Genomic DNA, 21,666 nt, shown 5'->3' with positions numbered 1-21,666 from the left:
TTTGACTGTCATACTGAAGGATTGTGTTTCTATCCGGTTATTTTTTTTCGGTGTAATAATATATGAGATATAATGGAGTGAGGAACTTGGAGCCAGTGATGATACTGGTGAGAAACTTGCAAGGAGTTTACTGTTTACTGGGTTTCCGGAACAGGCTGCACACTTCGCTGAAGTGCCAGCCTTAGCATAAATGTATTCCAGAACCTTCAGTCTAGCTGCTTGGCCACCCTGTTTCCCTCATGGCCCCACTCAACCCCACACACATTTGCCTCCTTTCTTTTTTTGTTGTTAACTTTTTTAAATGTTTATTTATTTTTGAGGGAGTGAGAGAGACAGAGTACGAGCAGGGGAGGGGTGGGGAGAGAGGGAGACACAGAATCTGAAGCAGGCTCCAGGCTCTGAGCTGTCAGCACAGGGCCTGATGCGGGGCTTGAACTCATGAACTGCGAGATCATGACCTGAGCCGAAGTCGGACGCTTAACCCACTGAGGCACCCAGGTGCCCCACCTTTACATCCTTTCTTTCCTTGCTTTTCTTCTTCCCCTTAGTCATTCTCTCCTTCCTTCCTCCATCACTTCCTTCACCCATTCATCCATTCTGTTGACCCAGTGAATTTTGAAAGGAGTACCTGCTGTATCCCAGATCCTTGGGTGGCACTGGGGGTTCCAAGGTGGATGAGCATGATCCCCACTTTCCAGGCATTCCCATTCTCATCCTCCACCTCTGCTCTACCCCCTTTTGTTTGTCTGGGCTTTTGACCCCCTTCTTTCCACCTTGTTGTCTAAATTCAGTGGACTCCTAAACGGGAACCCTCTTGCACTGTTGGTGGGAATGCAAACTGGTGCAGCCCCTCTGGAAAACGGTGTGGAGGTTCCTCAGAAAATTAAAAATAGATCTACCCTATGACCCAGCAATAGCACTGCTAGGAATTTACCCAAGGGATACGGGAGTGCTGATGCATAGGGGCTCTTACACCCCCGTGTTTATAGCAGCACTTTCAACAATAGCCAAATTATGGAAAGAGCCTAAATGTCCCTTAACTGATAAATGGATAAAGAAGATGTGGTTTACGTATGCAATGGAAAACTACTTGGCAATGAGAAAGAATGAAATATGGCCTTTGGTAGCAACGTGGATGGAACTGGAGAGTGTTATGCTAAGTGAAATAAGTCAGGCAGAGAAAGACAGATAACCATATGTTTTCACTCTTATGTGGATGCTGAGAAACTTAACAGAAGACCATGGGGGAGGGAGGGAGCCAAAACATAAGAGACTCTTAGAAACTGAGAATAAACTGAGGGTTGATGGGGGTGAGAGGGAGGAGAAAGTGGGTGATGGGCATTGAGGAGGGCACCTGTTGGGATGAGCACTGGGTGTTGTCTGGAAACCAATTGGACAATAAATTTCGTATTAAAAAAAATACAAAATAAATAAACTCAGTGGACTCCTGTTCCCGTCTTCAAACCCTTCAAACTGGTTCTCAAATGACCTGTAAAAGTGTGTAACAGAAACGGGTACCAACGTTTTGCCACAGGTATCAGTTTCCTGTTGTCGCCGGAACAAATTACCACAAACTTAATGGCTTAAAACAATACAAATGTATTATCTCACAGTTGTGCATTTTGGAAGTTTGATTTATGTCTCACTGGCCTAAAATCAAGGTATCAGAAGGGATTTCCTTTAGGGATTCGCTCTAGGGGAGAATCCACGTCCTTTCCTTGTCCAGCTTCTAGAGGCTTCTCACCTCCCTCATCCCACGACACTTTCCTTCGTATTGAAAGCCAACAATGGCGCATCTACTCCTCACATAAGATCGCTCCTCTGACTCTTCTGCCCTCCTCTTCCTCCATCTAATGGTCCCAGTGATTATATTGAGCATACCCAGATAATCCAGGATAATCTCTTTTTTAAGGTGATCGATTTGGCAGCTTTCATTCTATCTGTACCCTCAACTACCCGAAGCCATGTAACCTAATATATTCACAGGTTCTGGGATTAAGATATGAGCATTTGCGGGGTGAGGGCATTATTCTGCCCATCACCCCTCACCCTAGGAGCGTTTTCAGTATAACAGGTACCAAAGTTTCAAGGTACCAGGACAAAATTCCCCCAATTTCTGGTCTTGGCCAAAGGCAAAGGGAAGATGTTGGGGGCATTAAAGCTTCATCCGAAAGGGACATAAAGTTTTGGGGTCAGACAGGTCGAAGAGGAAATCCCAGATTCTGCGACTTACGAGCTTTGTAGCCTTGGGAAGCCCACCTTAATGTCTTCATTCTTAATTTGAGACTATCGGTGGCAGTGTTTTCACACGGCTGTATTGGGATCATCTAATCTGAGAAAAAAAGGGCTGGGCTTATAGGGGCCTGAGGGATGTTTCCTCTCTCTAAATCACTAGACCCCACATCCCTTAGGTCGTAGACCACCTTAGTTGACAGCCACTTTCATTAATACCTACTCAACCAGCCACCCAACATGCCTTCACAGCACTACAGGGACCCTCGGGTGGAAATCAGCCCCACGCCTTCTTCAAGGAGAAGAAGCAAGTCTGTGTGTGAGCACACGAAAGGTTACACAGTAATAGAAGACCGTTGGTCATCAACACGGAAGTCCTAAAACCCACTGGGACTGGTTCTGCCATAGAGGGTTAAGGGAAAGGATTGTGAGCAGGGCTTGGAAAAAGAAGGGCTAGAGTTGGGCAGACTGTGAGGACGGGGCGTTTGTTCTGGGGAAACCCTTTGGAGCGTGCCCCCAGTGACCTTCGAAGATCTTATTTTCTCGCAGCTCAAGACGCGGCAATGAGACACAAGCACACCACCCGCAAACACTGCCGTCTCCCACCTCCTCCCCTCCGACAGCCAACCTCCTTGCCAGGCCCCTCTCTCCTCCTTCCCGTATCTCAGCATGATACAAAACAGCCTTCCTTTCTCCTGAAGATGGTTTAGAAGCAGTGCCCCATAATTACAGCAATCTTAGCTCCTTTGAATTCACCAAAATTACCCCTTTTCTTTCTATCAGCGCCATGGCTACGCGACAGGCATTATTGGGAAGCTTTGTGTACTGGCGCAATGTTGTCTTTTTAAAGTGACATCTGTTCAAATAGACTAATGTTCCTATCTGACTGACTCATTTGGCAGGAACATGTCCACATGCCAACGTGAATGGGTGGGGGCTGCAGGAAGAGGGAAGCATTTGGAAGGATATTTTTTGGGTTTTTTAGACTAAGGGTATGACTATTTCACTTCCTACAGAAGGGAAGTGAATGTCAGTTGTAACAGTAGTGAGGCCTAAATGTCTCCTGATGTCTGAAATGTACCGTGATTTAGGATGGAGATGATGGTCGGGCTTCTCAAACACATTTTCATGGCCCTGGGGATTCTCAGCCACCTTTCTTTGTTTCCCGATGGTTCCTCAGTTCATTTCTCCTCCAACTTGGCTCTCCTTCAGTGAGCATCTTGGAGGCTGCTCTGAGATTCCATCTGTGCACCTTTCTGCGTTCAAGGTCTGTGATCTCATAGGTCCAGTGGCCTTCCCGTCCTTGGAGTTCATCTTCAAATGGTACTGAGGAGTCAGAAGAGCACACGTTTCTCTATGAGGCTCCATTTACCCATTACTCAGGCCATTCATGGAGAACCTCCTATGGACACAAGGTTGGGTAAGTCAGAGCTCTGTCTTCAAAAAGGTTACAGTCTCATAGGGCCTTGACTGTGCACGGGAAGCTCCAGGATGCGCTAAGAGGGGGCTTAGGTAAGGCTTTTCTGAAGAAGTGACTCCTGAGTAGGATGCAAAATGTTCATCTTTGCTTACAAACTTCCAACATGTCTCGGTGGCTGTTTCATAATCTCCCAACTCTCCTGCCTGGATTTCTAGGCCCTCCCTAATCTGATCCCCCTGGACAGACACATCCCATCTCCCTTCCTACCATCACGAATCACCTGCTCCTGTTGGGTTAGCGTAGTCCCTTGTTTCCCCTATACCCCCCCACTTATTCTTGACTCTGGGTCTTTGCTCATGTTTTCTGCCTAAAATAAATCCTCCAGTAATAGCATCCCACCAGCTCTCAGACCTTTGGCACGTCAGGGACTAGCCCGTTGCCTAACCATGAAATTTCCTCCCCTGCACAAGATATTCTATAGCTCCTCCCATAGTACTTAAGCTATGAGTACAACTTAGATGATGCATGTGAAGAAATAATAGCTGAAGACTTGGAAAACACAATGCAGGCCTAAGTTATTGCCATTACCTTTAACCGGTAGGAGAACTTTGGAGGCCTTCACTAACAGTGGGTGTATTTCTGTAGGCAAGTTGGTTCTTCAGCTATGAAATAGGAAAACCCATCACAAGATTGTTACAAAGATTAATGGAATATGTTGACACGCATACAAATGTCTGCCTTGTGGTAGGAATGTTGATAGTCATAGGGGTGTTGTTTTTTTCTCAGAGAGGATTTGTTCTTTTACAGTCCAGTAGACCGTGATAGGTGTGTGTTTGGGGATGGGAGAAGCAGAAAATTGTCTTATAAAGGAAAGGTTGATCATGACTGATAAAATTAAACATCCTTCAGAGCTCTGCAACTTTCATCTCAAAAATCAGAGAAGAATTATAATATTGTAAAGGGTTGATGACTCCTCATTTCCTGTGTCACCACTTCTTGGCAAGAAGACAATGGCTTGGCCCCGACACTCCCTTAGAGACTAAGGGATCATTGTTCTCTGGACAGTATTTATCAGAAATAAAGGCGCTCACTGGCTGAGGGAAGTAGAGATGAAAGAGAGGGGTGGGGTGGCAGCTGCCCTTTCTGGAAGGTAGTGACTTTGTGACCTTTAGAATTAAAAGGTTCTCCAGTATATTGCTTGGATCTCCAGCATATTGCCAGTATATTGATGGCTTGGAGCCATCAACACAGAATAGTGGTTGTAAACTTGAGTGATCTTACCCGCAACCCCCACCCACACACCACCAATGGGCATCTGACAACGTCTGGAGACATTCGGGGTTGTCATCACTTGAGTAGGACTGGGGAGGGGTCCTACGGCAGCTCGTGGGTAGAGGCCAAGAATGCAGCTAAACGTCTTTACAGTTCACGACACAGTACCCCAGTTAAGAATTATCCAGCCCAACGTCAATAGTGTTGAGGCGGAGAAGCCTGCATTAGAAGCAGTAGTAATCATAGCTTTGGGTTCCACTAATCCTCTGCCGAGAAATCTGTGTCCCAAACCACTTCTCCCCTTGTGTCTCCCCTAGACCCAGGATCCAGAAATATCCAGTTGGAGTTAATTAATGGAGATTGGTCAGCCAACCCTGAAGATTCAGCACAAATGTCACTTCCTTTATGAACTTCCCTTTAGATAGAGTGGTACCCCCTCCTATACTGGCCAGCGTTTGGCCACTTTACTTACAACTGGGGGGGGTTTCATACAAGGAATTCATTCTAGGTGATAGAGAGCTGAAAAAATAAACAGGGTGGTGAAGCAATCCAGAGATTAACAATAGCAAGAAGCTACTATCACCCGACGGCTGGAAAGATGAGGAAAGGAGGCAGCGTTACTAGAGTCCGTGGGCCAGTGGGGGCTGGAGTCGCGGACAGACACAGTCATCGTTGGAGTCACTGCATGAGACAGAAACAGGAGGGAAGCAATACCTCCCTTTCTCCTGCCTGCCAGTCTCCCACCAGCGTTTCCCACCGACTGAATTGAGGTGAAAGACGGCTGGCAGAGGAACCTGGGAGAGGCAGCCTGCAAGGGTCAGCCCTTTGACAAAAGAGACGCGGGCAGGAAAAAGAGGAGGAACGGATCTAAGGTCAAGGACACCCACGAGCAACACAGCACCCAGTGTACTTTGGATCTGCCTCTTCCGTGGCGCTGATTAGCGTCTCATAGTTACTGTTTGAGTATTATTCCCTTCTCTCCCCTCTCTTCCTATGGGATGGAATGATAGTAGGAACCAGAAAGGCCACATTCAATCACAAGATGAATGATGCGGCTTGGGGATGTCAAAGCAACAGGACAGGATTCGAAATGGCTATGGAAGTACAGCTGCTCACCTTGACTTCTCCATGAGAGAGAAATGAACTTGCACTGTGATGAATCTATGCCTACTATTACTTTGGAACTCCCTGTTACGGCAGCTGAAGCAAAATTCTAAATAACCCCCTTTCCTATGGGTGTTGATATCTAAAGCAGATCAGAGACTCTATCTCATTCTTTCTTTTTTTTTTTTTATAATTTTTTTTTAATGTTTATTTTTGGGAGGCAGAGAGAGAGCGCGAGTGTGAGCCGGGGAGGGACAGAGAGAGAGGGAGGCACAGAATCCCAAGCAGGCTCCAGGCTCTGAGCTGTCAGCACAGAGCCCGACATGAGGCTCGAACCCATGAACCGTGAGACCATGACCTGAGCTGAAGTCAGACGCTTATCCGACTGAGCCACCCAGGCGCCCCTCTGTCTCACTCCTTCATTCTCCATCCGGAAACTGACAAGAACAGAAGGCAATGCCATGGCAACGTGAGGTTTCTCAAATCACCTTGCTTCTGCAGATATTTAATTTTTTTTATTCCCATATCCCAAAAGAAAATTTCAATCAGTAATCAACAGTGTCAGTAGAGAGGGGCGTGCTCAAGTCCACGAAGGTCCCAGGAGTGCCAGGGGCTGACTTCTGGTCCGTGGTCAGTTTATCCTCTGTCCTGTCTGCCAGTTCGGCCAAAGACACAGAGAGCCATTCTCTCCATTTGGCAAGGGCAGGGGCCCATTCTGAGAGGTGCCACAGATGGGGAAAAGGGGGAGATCGGGGAGACTTGGGGGGAGACTTTCGATCCCTTTCCAACCCATCACAAATAAAGCATACCATAGAAGTCAGGGAAAAAAAAAAAAAAACTGTTCTCAGATTCAAGTGCAATTTCCATGCAAGCCTCCTGGCCTGCCACCCTTTTCCAACTAAATTACTATCCCGAGTACTTCCTACACAGAGAGACTGGCACCGCCATTCCCGAAGAGCGTGGGTTAACCGCCCCCTTGCACCCCCCCCCCAGCCCTGCAGTAATCTATTCCACTTCCGTGCAGTGTGCATGAGATTTCACACAGACAGCAGGGCAGAATAAGTGATTCTGCCCGCCTGGAAATAAATGATTGGCTGCCTAAGTAGACACCAAATATAGCTATTGACATCGCTTCACATAAACCCTCCTTCCTCCTCCTTCCCTTTCCTGTTTCTCCTCCTTCCTCTTTCCTCTTTCTCTCCGCCTCTCCAGCGCCCACCCCCACCCCCCACCCCTTTGAATGATCCGTGGGGCTTTGGATGGCTTTTAACTTCACCCCGAGGGGTTTCTTGTTCTTCCTGCCCTAATCTAGCCGAAGTCAAAGATGTAGGCAGTACCCACCTTTCGCAACGGACTCTCTGCTAGGCTTTCTTATAATCAGCCCGGTGGCCTGGGAGGATTGGGTCATCGGGGGCGTCGGGGCCCTTCCAGTACCGCCTCTGGGTTAGGCTGGCAACTGGCTTCCTGGCCTGCTTTATCCATACGCGGGGTGCTTGGCTCTTTCTGTCTTCAGAGATGGAGTCTGCCCCCGGGACACACCTGCATGTCGTTGGTAGAGGTGAATCATCTGTCCTCACCTGCCGAGGAATAAGCCCTTGTAAACTGTTTCTTTCGAGGGTGTCCAGGCCTAATCTTTCCCCCTCCAGAAAACAAAACCCGTCGTGGAAAATCTTAGCCCTAACTCGGAATTTTGGAATTCTGAGGTCAGGTTTCTGAAATTCCTCTCTCTCTCTCTCTCTCTCTCTCTCTCTCTCTCTCTCTCTGTAATACAATCTGCCAAACGTGTTGTCATGTTTCTGGGCCCCGAGCTCTGTCTCAGTTATGGTGGTGACACAGCTCCAGGACAAGGATGTCCTATTAGGAGCAGATATAATTCTTCCCTGAAAGGGGTGTTTAAAATTGTCCCACACGGAATAAGTAGGGACAAAAGCCAGTTAACCAACCACATAATGAGTGTCCTGGACCAACTGGAGAGGAAAGTCCATGAATGCGTTCTAGAATGGTCTCCTGTGTGGGGCGGGAGATATTTTAGAATATTCTAGAAATTTTAGAAATATTTAGAAACTCACCAATGAATAGTAGGTCCTAAAGCTCCCGTAGAGGGTTAAGGCAGCTAGTATGGACCTCCCAGCCAAGTCACTTTCTTGGGCTTATTTGTTCTTTATTGTTTAAACTAGACCGAAGGGATGCTACAGAGCTAGGAAACACTTCACCAGGTACATCTGCTTCTCATGCCTGGCTGAAGAATCCGTCTTAATTTCCCTGGAAGGGTTGGGTACCTGCTGAGAAAGGAAAGCGCGATAAGGGCAGGGCATGAAAACTGGGGAATCTGAAAATTTAGTTCAGCTTCAAGTTCCTCGCCTTTGAGGCTGTCCACAATAATTGTCAAAATAATTTGGGCGTTCCTTGAAAGTGGGTTTTTATGCACACACACACACACACACACACACACACACACACGTCTCTAAATCAATTACTCAATTACACAGTTTAAACTGGAATCATGAATCCTATCTGCCGGGGGTTCGATTATCTATTGCTACATAATAAACCATCCCCAAATGCAGTGGCTCACGACAGCAGCCATCTTGTTTCCTCTCATGGGTCTGTGGCCAGCTGGGCTCACTGGGCAATTCTCATCCATTTGCAGTCATCATAGCAGCAAGGCTGGTATTATCTGGAGGCTTGAGTGGAATTGCTAGGACAGCTGGGTCTCTCTCCCTCTCCCTTAACTCCAAGTCTCTTCTTTATGTGACCTCTCTGCAGGTGCCCTCCAGCAGGAAAGCCAGGATCCTTTCATGGCACATGGCTTCCAAAAGTGAAGGTTCCAACAGAGAAGAAGCAGAAACTACCAGTCTTCCTAAAGGGTAGGCCTGGAACTGGGGCAGAGCTCTGTTAATTAACACAAGTCCAGGCCAGCCCAGATACAACGTTGGGGGGTGGGGCTACACAAGAGCCTCCTCGGATGCCAGCTATCACAGTTCAATACTCCAATGTGCCAAAATCTCCTAAACTTTACAAATATTATAAATAGCATACATATACATGTTCTTGTGACAAGGAATGTTAGTGCTTACCAAAGTCTGAGTTCTCCCTGTCTTCCCTGGGCACACAGTAAAAATACATTTTCCAGCCTTCCTGGAAATTAGGTTTAGCCATGTCAATGAGTTTTGTCCAACGGAATGCACATGGAAATGGCAGGCCCCACGTCTAGGTCTGGCTTGTCCAAATGTCCCACTGGGGTTAGTCCTTACTAGGATGGTTGCAAAATGATGGGCTCCCAACCCCAGCCGTCTCTCCAGTCAGCGCTCAGCATCACCGTAAGCGAGAGCGCTCCCTTCTCGTCATTTATTTGTTTATCTGTTTATTATCAATATGAGCTCATGAGTGCCCTTGATTGTTTTGGTGTTCAAGTTGTCCCAGATCTGGTCAGTGAGAGCCATTTCAATGTGGATACTGTACCTTTTTCTGTGTGTTTTAATCTCCTTACTCTCTGATGTAACAAAATATTCCAGGCTTATTTTCTGCCTACTCTATCCCAGCCCTGGGACTTGCTGTTTCTTCGGGAAGCACTGATTCCTTTTGTTGGAAAATGGTCATTAGAAACTTGGAGTTCACCTTGAGCTAATTGCTATAGGTGCCGTTGGGGTGGCGTTGCTTCTAAACTGTCGCTGCAGACAAAACTAGAAAATATATGATGAATGTTTATACATGTACATAAACAAACATGTCCATCAATGTGTGTGTGTGTTTAAATATACATAGTTTAGACGTCGTAATTTTATAAGGATAACATTAAATAATAAATACAATCTATCCCCACGGGGTTTTTTTCTTCTTATTCTCATTTCATATACGTCCCTTCTCCACAATGAGATACCTGGATCCCAACAAAATATACCCATTTATTCATTTACTGAATCCAATAACACATGTAAAACAGTTTCAGTATTTCCGTGTCCATTCAACTATAAAAGGAAACCTACTCAAAAAAGCTCAAGGTTTGTTTGCTCTTCTCTCCCACCCAAGACTGAGGCTATATAATCAAATACCACGTTCATAAAATAATTAAATCTGTGGTTATGCAATTTATCTGAAACACCTTAAGGTCTGTATGTTTCCGTTTGCTTTTAGTGTTAAGTTCTTTTCCCTTTCCCATCCTTGTTGATTTAATTACACATATTCTATATATTGAAAAAAATACGTGGTACATAGACGTGCTTCCAAAAGGCAAAAGCATAGAGAAACGAATTCTCTAAGAATAATTCTGTGTCCCTCTTTCCCACGCCCTTTCACCTCATTTCCCTTCCAGCACCCCTTTAGAGATAGCCGACTTCATTGTTTTCTGCTTGATTCTTCCTGTGTTTCTTTTTGTAAAGATAACAAAATATATGCATATAGTTTTTCATTTCCTCTTCTCTCTTACACAAAGGGTAGCACGCCATATTTATATGCTCTTTGGCACTTCACTTCTTTCCCCTTAAAAATATCTCTTGGTAATCGCTCAATATCAGTTCCCAGAGACCTTTCTCATTCTTTTCTTACAGTTGCATAGCATTCCATTAAGGGGAGTGTGCTGTAGTTTACCCAAGCCGTTTCCTATACTTGGACATGTAGGTAGTTTCAAAATTTTGCAGTATAAGTAATCTTTTGCATGTAAACGGTTTTTATTAAGAGACATGTCTTCAAGGTAAACCCTTGGGTCAAAAAATAAGTGCTAACATTGACAGAGTCACCCCACAGAGTTTGTAACATTTTACATATTCACCAGCGGCGTCTGAAAGTGCCTGCCTCCCCAGCCTCACTAATACAATGCCAAGCTTACGAATTTTTGCCAGTCTTGATGGGTAGGAAAGAGTATCTCATTTAAACATAGTGTAGGATTTTTCGCAGGGTAAAAAAAAACACAAGTCACAAAAGAAACACAAATACTCTCCAAGTGAACTAGAGTTTACAAGCAAACTCTAGAAAATTTTCAGCTCAAGAGGTTGATTATCAACCATGATTGTGGCTCGGGTGTGAGTTCTCGAACTGCCCATAACCAAAGGCATACTTTCCAAAAGCCTTGCTGAGTCCTGTTTATGATGTGCTTCTGCCAGTTGGAGATCCAATTATCTTGCCTCAAATGGGGTTGTTTTCACAACTGCACTCCCAAATTTCTTTTATTTTAATGGGTATTTATTTAATTTGAGAGAGAGAGAGAGAGAGAGAGAGAGGGAGAGAGAGGGTGGAGGGTGAGCGGGGGAGGGGCAGAAAGAGAGGGAAGCAGCAGATCTGAAGTGGGCTCTGTGCCCACAGCAGAGAGCCCGATGCAGGGCTCGAACTCACGGTCTGTGAGGTCATGACCTGAACTGAAGTTGGATGCTTAACTGACTGAGCCACCCAGGCTCCCAAATTTCTAAATTTAATTAATTGTTAATTATTTAATTATCTCTAAATTTAATTATCTAATTTCCCAAATTTAATTATTTAATAATGTAGTTTAGCTTTGTTGCCCCATTAAGGTGGGAGAAAATTCCCTATGCCAACCCAGATTGATTTACTGCTCCATTAGTTCATTTAATACACTGGCCACTTGACTCCACAGAATATTTTGCATGTTCCTTGCCTCTGGAAAGACCATATATTGTATAGGGATGTAAGTGTCTGATGGTCTTCTGCATCTATTTCCTACATATATCTGGTTCTAGACTCAGAGCTTCTCAGCCCAGCCTGCCTTTCAAGTCTTCTCCCACATTTCCCGGTGCTGCTACTCGAGATCTGGGGTTTTCAATTGTTTTTATCAATTTCAGCAATCGCTGACAATATCTAACAATATCTAACAGGTAGGAACTCCTTATGTGAAGATCAAAGCCCAACAAGTCTAGGGGCATCTGGGTGGCTCAGTTGATTAAGCATTCAACTTCGGCTCAGGTCGTGATCTCGCGGTTTGTGGGTTCGAGCCCTGCGTCGGGCTCCGTGCCGACGGCTCGGAGCCTGGCGCCTGCTTCCGATTCTGTGTCTCCTTCTCTCTCTGCCCCTGCCCCACCTGCACTCCGTCTCTCTCTGTGTCTCGAAAATAAATAAATGTAAAAAAAAAAATTTTTTTTTAAAAGTCAAACAAGTCTAACATAAAATACGCGACGAAAGTATCAATTACAACGCGTGATCACAAGGCAATATGTTACCTATTGGCCGAGTTATTGAACTATTGGCTGCATTTCCTTGACAAGATCAAGCGACAAGTATGGCTGTGCCGGAGCCTTGCCTGGCAACTAATCGAGCGGAACATTCAGAGGCTGCAGTGTTTGGCTCCCAGGGGCAGAAATAAACGGGTCTGAATTCCAAAATTTACCGGGGAGGTACGGACATGACCGGCGTTCCTAATTAGTAAACATTTACAGTAAGTAAGACATAGGTACAGGGTGGTGAGAGAACAGTTCGTTCATACATCTGCCCTAACAAGAGTTATAATTAGTGGATCTAAAGGGCACAATGGGTTGAGCACGGGCTTTTCCGTTCATTATTTAATAATTTAATAAATATATTTGTAATGAAGATAGGGGATAGTTAGATAATTTTTTTTTTGGGTGTCTCAACAGTGTGCCAGGCCAAAGGCTAAACGCTTTACATGTATTCTGAACATTAAGCCTCCTAACAATCCTATGAGGTAAATAATGCCATTACCCCCGTTAAGCTGAAGGACGTTTAGTAACACCCGAAAGCACTTAGCTTCTACAGATGGATCTCAAGCCCATCAGTCCCTCCGCTTTATCGAGAAGTTACTGGGAATTTCCAGTTCTCAGTGTCAAGCTTAGCCCCTTCCTGAATGCTCTCAGGCACATGAAGAAATTGGGGCATGGTGACAATTATATGGGAAGAGTATTTATAAACAATTACCAAAATACCGATTTTAAGGGACGCCCATTTTCCGGAAAAAAAAAATAGTTCAAAATAATGTTTCTATGTATAGTAAACTCCTTGGATACATTGAAAATATCACTCAGTTTGCCAGAAATCAAATCACACACAGTTCTTCAAGCTTTACTAAGCCTCGTGCTTATGATATAATGAACTAGACTTCAGTATCGGCCCATCTTTGTCCGATATGAGCCCAAATGGTATAACTTTAGGGCCTGTGGCAGTCAGCTTCAGGATGGCTGTCAACGACCCCTGCTTCCTGACATTTATGCCCTTGCGTGGTCCCCACCTTCACTGCACCAGAGTTGGTCTGTGTAACCAATAAAGTATGGCAGAAGTAAGAGCATGTTTCTTCTGAGACTAGGTTATAACACTCATTGGAGCGTCCGTTGTCATGGATCTTTCTTTCTTGGGCCAGTCGCTTTGAGAGAAACCAGCTTCCATGTTGAACAATTCCACAGAGAGACCCACGTGGCGAAGAACTGGGGATTTCCATCAAGCAAACAGCCAGTGAGGAACAGAGTTCTCCAGCCCACAGGAGTATAAGAAGCCATCTTGGGAGTGAATCTTCCCGTCAGGCCTTCAGAGGACCGCAGCCCCAACCGACAGTTTGACTGCAATCACCATGGAAAGACCCCGAATGAACGAGGACCACCCAGCTAAGCCACGTGCAGATTCCTAACCTGTTAAGTTTGGGAGTTGTTTCACAGAAATAGGTAACTACTATTAGACTTCTATTTATGCTCTGCATCTTTCCCCAAGGCCCCTGGAGATATACAGTTGACCCTGAAACAACACGGGGCACTGACCCCACCAAAACATTCACACGGAACCTTTGACGCCCCCAAAGCTTTACTAATAACCCACCATTGACCTGAAGCCTTACTGACACCTCAAACAGTCTACGCATATTTTCTATGCTGTATGTGTTCTATACTGTATTCTTGCAATAAAGCAGACTGGAGAAAACAACATATTTTTAAGAAAATCATAAGAGAAAGTGCATTTATAGTAGCATTCTGTATTTACGTATGGACACCGTATATCTGTTGAAAAAAAATCTGCGTATCAGTGGACTCACACAATTCCAATCCATGTTGTCAGGGCCAACGGTACTTTTTCACTCATTCAACAATTATTCCCTGGCTGTCTATTACCTATATGCCAACTTGAGCCGAGTTGTCGAGAACCTAAGGTTCATGGCCATGAACAAGATTAGTAAAGTTCCTGCTTTCACAAAGTTCACATTATAACAGAGAGTTATTTATAGTTATTTGCATATTTGTCTTATCTTCCTGGCAAGCTCACAAAATTCTTGGGGAAGGAAACAGTTTTATATCCTACAGAATTTTGGCAAATCCAGTTGTTTGGTATGTGTTTGTGTGAATGTGTGTGTGTGTGTATATGTATGTATGTGTGTGATGAAACAGTGACAGAATCCCCCAAAAGATGTCTCTGTAGGCTGGACCCCTTTTGCTCCGTATTCTGACTTAACCTTCCGCTATCAGCATGCTGAAAACCAATGGGATTATGGTGAGAATCCTGCTGGACTAGTCTTAGGATCACAGCTCTGTCCCCCTTCTCATTGTCCCCCTTCTCATATCCCAAGATATGTAGCCCCAGCCTTTCTACAGAAGTTCTGTTTCCCCAGTCTGGTCAAGTGCTCAGCTAATCTCTGCTGAGGACAGGACTCCCGGGCTATTCAATCCATACACATAAGAAGAGAAATCAAACAAATGATATCGGACATGTTATTTAACCTCATCCGTCAAGTTGGGGTAACTTACTCCAGAGCTGGTTTTAATTATATACAAAGTGCTTAAACAGTGCTTGGTGAAAAGAAAGTTCAGAATACGTTAGCCATCATTCATACGTATGAAACGCCTAGAAGGTGCCCCGGCGGTTTACTGGGCATTTCAATATGTTATCTGATTGAACCAAAGCGTATCCCATGGTTCCTTGGATTCTCCCAGGGGAACAATAGTGAAACCATTGCTTAAGTTGGATTGACTGCACAAACCAGTGAGGGAAGGAAGAAGGAAGCCGTTCTTTCTAGACCTTCTTCCGCCAGGCCCTCTGTCTTCTCCACTTTGGGTCCCGGCCAAGGGAAAGGGCCGGCCAGGGTCTGTGTTTCTGCTTCTTTTACTGGCAGGTCTTGGAGGTGTTGACCATGTGTTCTACGTCATGGCCACCATTCATCCAATCATGGCGACGTATGTTTGTAATACAGCGGCCACGCCCCACGTGTGCTATGAGCCCCCCTGCGCGGCGTCCTGAAACAGGTGCGGTGTGTGGCTTTACCTACCGAATGCCAGGGTTTCAGCTTTCAGAATCGAAACGAAAGAAAAGTATGCACACGGTTGGGGGGTGGGAGGGAGGCAGAGAGCGGGGAAGGAGAGAGAGGCAGGGAGCAGGAAGGAAGAATTTTGGCCTTGCTCTGCGGAGACACGGGGCTTTACAAGAGCTCACCGACGCAAAGAACTGAACAGAATGTTGGCCAAACGAGGCTGCCTGCAAATGCCAAATAATAACGCCTTTATCAGGAACACTAGGAACCCTTTCAGAAGAGGACCACAAAGAATTCCAGGAAGCACATATTCAAAGCCCGTTTCCTAGGCAGCTGAAAGCCACCCACCTTCCCCTTGAACAAACGGAGCCAAATTCAGTTCTCAAATGTGCTGTTCGCCCTGCCTTTCAAAACAATCCCAAGCGCTGGGCTGGTAGCTTTTGCTTTCTGAAAGCAGCCTGTGAGAGAATGGTTCCATGCTGGTCCCAACCTAGCCACGGGGAGTCCTTTCATCCCCAACCTCCCCGCCTCCCAGCCACCCTGCCTCTGGGTCTGTCCCACCTCCGGGGTAGCCTCACGCCAAGGTGTCACATTAGTGGCGGTGGAGACGGAACGTGACAGTAGCTCTCTCCTGCAGGTCTTGGGAAAGAGTGGAGCAAAGCTAGATTCTGGGGTCCTCAGGGAGCTTTCAAAGCCTGGCTTTAGTTGGAACATGAGACAAGGAGACCGATCTCGAGGACGAAATGAGAGGGTGCCGAAATAAATTGTAATACCTCAGTGTGACAAAATATTATACAGCCATTAAGAAGAGTGTTATAGGAGAGTACTTAATAACGTGGGCAAGAGTTCAAGGATAGAGTATTAAATGGGGAAAAAAGCCAGTTTTGAAATGGAAGTGTCCCAGCAAAGAAAAACTGTGTGTATCTAGAGGGAAAAAAGAAAAAAAAACAGCCAAATGCTAATTGCGGCTCTAGCTGGGCAATAGGATTATGCATGGTTTTTAACGCCTTCTTTGTTTCTCTTTTCTTTCAAATTTTCTGTGATGAACACAGATTAGATTTTAACCATGAAAAGGAAATGAGTGTTAAGATGAAATAGAAGTCAAGGAAATAGAATGTACAAGCTGGGGGAGAGCAGAGCCGGCCTACAGCCAGGGGGTTTCCCGATCATACGTCCTGTGTCACCTGCCTTCTCTCCACGTCCAGCACCGCATCTTTACAAGTCAACACTCGTCACACTTGGTCCTAGGCTCTTGGATGGCCTTTTTTGAAGTGTATTTATTTATTTTGAGAGAGAGAGAGAGAGAGAGAGAGAGAGAGAGAGAGAAAGCTAGTGACCACGAGCAGGGGAGGAACAGAGAGAGAGAGAGGGAGAGAATCCCAAGCAGGCTCCACGCGGGGCTCGATGCGGGGCTCAAACCCGCAAACCGTGAGATCGTGACCTGAGCCGGAATCGCGAGTCACAAGCTCAACAAACTCAGGCACCCAGGGGTGCTCTGATGGCCTTTTCCCCAGGACATCATCCCCTTTTTCTCTTGCCCGCAACCCCCAGCTGGGCCAGCGTCATGGTGAGGACAGAGGGTGTATTCAGAGGTGCTAGGAACAAGGCGAGTCAATTGGCCTACGAGGAGGATGGATGGATAGATAAGCAATTTTGGGTTTTTTCCTGACGTCGTATTCCCTCTGAGAGAAGCGAGGGGATCTGCCGACCCACATCTTAATCGGAAAGAAATTCTCTCTGTCTCTGTCTCTCATGCACACACAGTCTGTTTCTCATTGGGATCCCTGGTAGTACTTAGTAGATACTCCTTGAGTAAACAAAACACAAATCCCACTGTCATTCTGGAGTGTCACCGTAGACCCTGGTCCAGACCAGAGAACACAGTAAGCAGGGCAGACCAAAGCACCTACGCAGGCACAAAGTTCACGGCCAGGGTGAAGAGAGAGGACAGACCACCCAGTAATGCACACTCCAGGATCTCCTAGCTTCCAGAAAGCCCGGCAGGGAGCACTCTTCGGCGAGCACATAGCCAAAAGCCGTCCTTTCCCGCTGCAACCAGCATGCGTGCACGAGGAGGACCACGAAGAAGTTTCCGAACAAGCCGTGAGAAACTGGCAGGCCACCCGCCAGACGTGTTTTTGGTTTTGGTTTGGCTCGGTTTGACATTGAGCGCCCCGTGTTTTGCAAACACTTGATTGTAGATGCCTTACTCTTGATGGCACAGGTATGTCCAGTAGACCCGTCCTCCCCCCTCTTCCCGGTCTTCCTCACAGAACTTTCTCTAAGTTACGTGACCCGAAAGCATCTGGGCCCAGACGCTCTGCTTGGAAAGCTGTGGGAATAGTGACTCTAAGACTATGAAGAAGGTAATAAAAATATTAACGATAGTAGCAAACGTCCTCCGCGTGCCTACTCTGTGCCACCTTCTATCCCAAGGGTGCTATCCGCCTGTATCGTCTAACCTTCAACGTGGACGGAAGCCGACACTGGGGGGCTTCTGCTCAAGGCCCCTTAGGCCCCTCGTGCTAGTTCTTGGTTTTCCTTCCCGGCTTGTAATTGCACACGAGTCTAAATGAGGCACTTACAACTGTTTGTCAGAGAACTGACATCCAGTGACTGGAGCCTGGGAACTGGCATCCTTCCATCCCTTCCTGGCCGTGACCGTGGGCTCAGGAGGACTTGTCCTCTGGGCTGGGCTGGGGCTTCTCTTGGAAACTCTGCCCCTTTCCCGGCACACTTGAGGATTCTCATCCTACGTATGACGAAATCATAGCCCAGAGTCACCTGCCCTAGCGGACCCAATGGCAAATGGCGGGTTGCAGAGTCTAGATCTGCCCGACCTGCGGAGGGCTTCCTACAGGCATGTTAAAACGTGACAGGAGAAAAAAAATCACCCGTGAAAAAGAAAACAAGGCCTAACTGCATCCTTTTCATAAATGATATATAGATCGTTCGTAGGGTGGTTGTGATGGCTTATCCAGCTGGGTCAGCCTGTCTCTCTTTCCATCTCCTTCTTTCTCTTCCTCCCATCTGAAGACTCTTTACTTCGGAAAATGGCGGACATTGAAGAAGTTCAGTTGAGAAACAGCGTATTTTGTATAAAGGCTGGCCTACACGTTGATAGAAGTCCACGGCGGCGGATGGATTATTCTCTGCAGCCAACTGAGCTAGTCTGCCGTGTCACTGTATTGGTGGGTAAGGCACGTGACAGCTTAGCTAGGTGTTTGGGTACCATTTCAATATATTTGCCCCAAATAACTGAATAAAAGCCGAGTTACGTAGAGTACATTCAGCAGATACTTCCTGAGACCGACTCTGGGCTAAGCGTTGCGGTAGAATTCAGGGATATCGTTATGAACAAGACAGGCTTTTGCAAAGTTATGCCACGGAGGAGTCACTCCCCGAGGCAGGGTGACGAGGACGACAGTCGCTATTTTCCCCAAGTACATGGGAAGTAGGGGCTCTCACCGTGGCCATGGTCTGTGACCATAGCAAGGGGAGTTTCTCCGCAGCGGCGTTGCTGGTCTGCCCTCTGAGTTCTATCGGCTTCCGTGCTTTAGTGTCATTCTCTACATGGTACACAAAAACACAGGCACACCCACTGAGGACAGACTCCAGCCATCCTCCCCTGTATGCCCCTTAGGCTGATAACTTGTATTCTACATTTACGCCTGGACTCTGGTCATCTGGGTAGACACAAGCATGAGTCAAATGGTTAGCCCAAATCCCGGGGCACAAAGATTCCATTACAAAATCCCAACATGACTGATAAAGCGGCCTGGATCCCCCTACGTGTACAATTTGCTGCAGGTGCTTTGAGTGCTTATTGTTCTATTCTAAGAACAATAATAAATCTTGGGTCCTACGTGGCTACCTTTTTTACGGATGTTTTAAACAAAAATGTAATACAACATAATAAGAATTGATACTTTTTAAAAATCTACTGTTTGCAAGGTATTTTATTGTGGCATGCCTATTCTTATTTAAATAGTAAGTACTTACAAATGCACACAATATAATTTAATTTTTAAAAGTTTATTCTTTTTTTTAACACTTATTTATTTTTGAGAGAGAGCGCGCGCACACACATACGCGGGAGAGGGCCAGAAGGAGGGAGACAGAGGATCCGAAGCAGGCTCCTGGCAGTGAGCACAGAGCCTGACACAGGGCTCGAACTCACGAACGGTGAGATCATAACCTGAGCCAAAATCAAGAGTCGACCACTTAACCGACTGAGCCACCCAGGCACCCCTAAAAATTTCTTCTTAAAAAATACAGTAAGCTAGGAGCACCTGGGTGGTTCGGTTGGTTAAGCCTCCGACTTCAGCTCAGGTCATGATCTCACGGTTTCTGAGTTCGAGCCCTGCGTCAGGCTCTGTGCTGACAGCTCAGAGCCTGAAGGCCGCTTGAGATCAGTGTCTCCCTCTCTCTCTGCCCTTCCCCTGCTTGCACTCTGTCCCTCTCGCTCTCTCAAAAATAAATAAACACTAAAAAATTTTTTTAAATACAGTAAGGCAGACATTATGGTCATGATTCTACAGATGAGAAAACTGAAGCTCAGAGTTTTTAAGTTCCTTGTCTAAAGTCATACGGTTCTATTTGTTTTTACTATGCAAACCTAGTGGTCGATGATGTTATTTGAATGGCTATTTTCATTTGCTTTCACTTTTCTTACTTTCGTATGTATCCCAGAGAGTATTTTCTTCCACTGTTTATTTTCCATTTTATTCTGCCCCAATTGAAAGATAAATCAAAGAAAATCTACTTTGCTTTTATTCTCTTAGTGTAGAATATTATCTCGAAATTTGGTTATAAGGATCATAACATTTTAATATTTTCCACTCTGTTTCCATAATTGAACAATTATAGCAAATGGCCTTCTGTTCCTGTCTCATTGATCAGTAATTAATCCTTTCTGCTCTTCAGCTGAATTAGTTAAATCATGATGTTGAATCAATATTAAGGTTGGAATCTCTGGTTGGCAATTTAGATCAATCTCTTTATTATCAAATAATAGTAAAAAACCCAAATACTTGGATATTGTCAGTTTAATATTCAGTTTCAAATAACATTTTTTGAAGCATTAGCTTGTAAGCTCTACGGAGGCAGAAAACATGTCTATTTGGTTTCCTGAATTTAAGTGCTGTGCTTGGCACACGACTTTGAGGGTATCCAAGTCCAGAGTAGGGAAAGAAAAGTAACCCGTGAGTGAGGTACAAAAGGCTGGCACAGAAAAACAGAGGAGTACCAGAGAAAATTAGCCTACAAGACCTGGTTGAGATGAAGTTAAAATTATTGACTCTCGAGAGGGAAATTCTTCACTCTAATTTCACAGCTTATAGGCCTACCCTTTTCTTACACCTCCCTCCTCTGTCAGTGTGCCTTGTGTTCCAGTGCCTATGAATACTTGTGGACAATGACAGAGAAGCACCAGGTGAGATGCTAATATCGACGGCCTATCGACTGCGACTGCCTTTCCAACAATCTTTATATAGCCCCTTCCCTATAGGATCGCATTGCTGTCAATAAATGGCATTAAGTTAGGATAGAAATGGGAAGTGGCCAATGGACCCTGGGAGGAGATCTCCCAGGCATGAGTCTAGGTATTCATCTTTCACAGCAACAGCAAAATGGGTGATTGGTGATATTCAAAGAAACTCAATGAAGGAAGCATGGGGCTTGGGGCTGCATAAAACTTTTTTGTGTAGGAGCTCTCTAAGGGTCTTACAAAAACCATGAACCCTCTCTCTCTCAAAAGAAGTGGCATACTTTTATCTATACCCATCCTTGCTTTGAATTCTCTTGGCTCTCCCATTCCCTGATAGACCCATGGGCTCCAAATCTATAGATCCAGGGTTAGAATTCCTGGTCTAGATCATTTTTTTTCTTTCTTTCTTTCTTCCATGTCAGTGTTATTTCTTTATTTTTATTTGGTTTTTATTAAGTTTTTTTGTTTTAATTCCACCACAGTTAACATACAGTGTTAGTTTCAGGTGTACAATATAGTGATTCAGCAATTCCATACATTACCTGGTGCTCATCATGATAAGTATGTTCTTTTTTTTCTTTTAATTTTTTTAATGTTTATTTATTTTTGAGACAGAGGGACACAGAGCACGAGTGGGGGAGGGGCAGAGAGAGAGGGAGGCACAGAATCCGAAGCAGGCTCCAGGCTCTGAGCTGTCAGCACAGAGCCTGACACGGGGTCGAACTCACAAGCTGTGAGATCATAACCTAAGCCGACGTTGGATGCTCAACCGACTAAGCCACCCAGGCGCCCCATGATAAGTGTGTTCTTAATCTCCTTTACATACTTCACGCATTCCCCCACCCCTCTGGTATGCTTCATTTTATTTTTAAAATTTTATTTTTAAGTAATCTCTACACCCAACATGGGGCTCCAACTCACAACCCCAAGATTAAGAGTCACATGCTCTACCAACTGAGCCAG

At 45.5% G+C, this 21,666-nt stretch overlaps 1 long non-coding RNA gene across 3 annotated transcripts in view; it reads right to left on the bottom strand.

Annotated features, from left to right (window-relative positions):
* Nucleotides 1-21,666, bottom strand: part of LOC124510241 (uncharacterized) — an 86,230-nt gene that overhangs the window by 9,492 nt on the left and 55,072 nt on the right. For 2 of the 3 annotated variants that reach the window (XR_006961652.1, XR_006961653.1), the window contains exons 3-5: nt 8,098-8,310; nt 7,370-7,605; nt 3,314-3,634 (exon numbers count right to left, since the gene is read on the bottom strand). This is a non-coding gene — a long non-coding RNA (uncharacterized LOC124510241). The remainder of the gene's footprint in view (nt 1-3,313; nt 3,635-7,369; nt 7,606-8,097; nt 8,311-21,666) is intronic. The other variant, XR_006961654.1, reaches the window with a different exon arrangement.

Source organism: Lynx rufus, unplaced genomic scaffold (assembly GCF_022079265.1).
Source record: "Lynx rufus isolate CCGP_SWC_20201006 ecotype Redwood Valley unplaced genomic scaffold, mLynRuf1.p SCAF_15, whole genome shotgun sequence".
Taxonomy (NCBI): domain Eukaryota; kingdom Metazoa; phylum Chordata; class Mammalia; order Carnivora; family Felidae; genus Lynx; species Lynx rufus.
The sequence above is the reverse complement of the archived record's forward strand: the minus strand, read 5'-3'. Positions and strand labels throughout refer to the sequence as shown.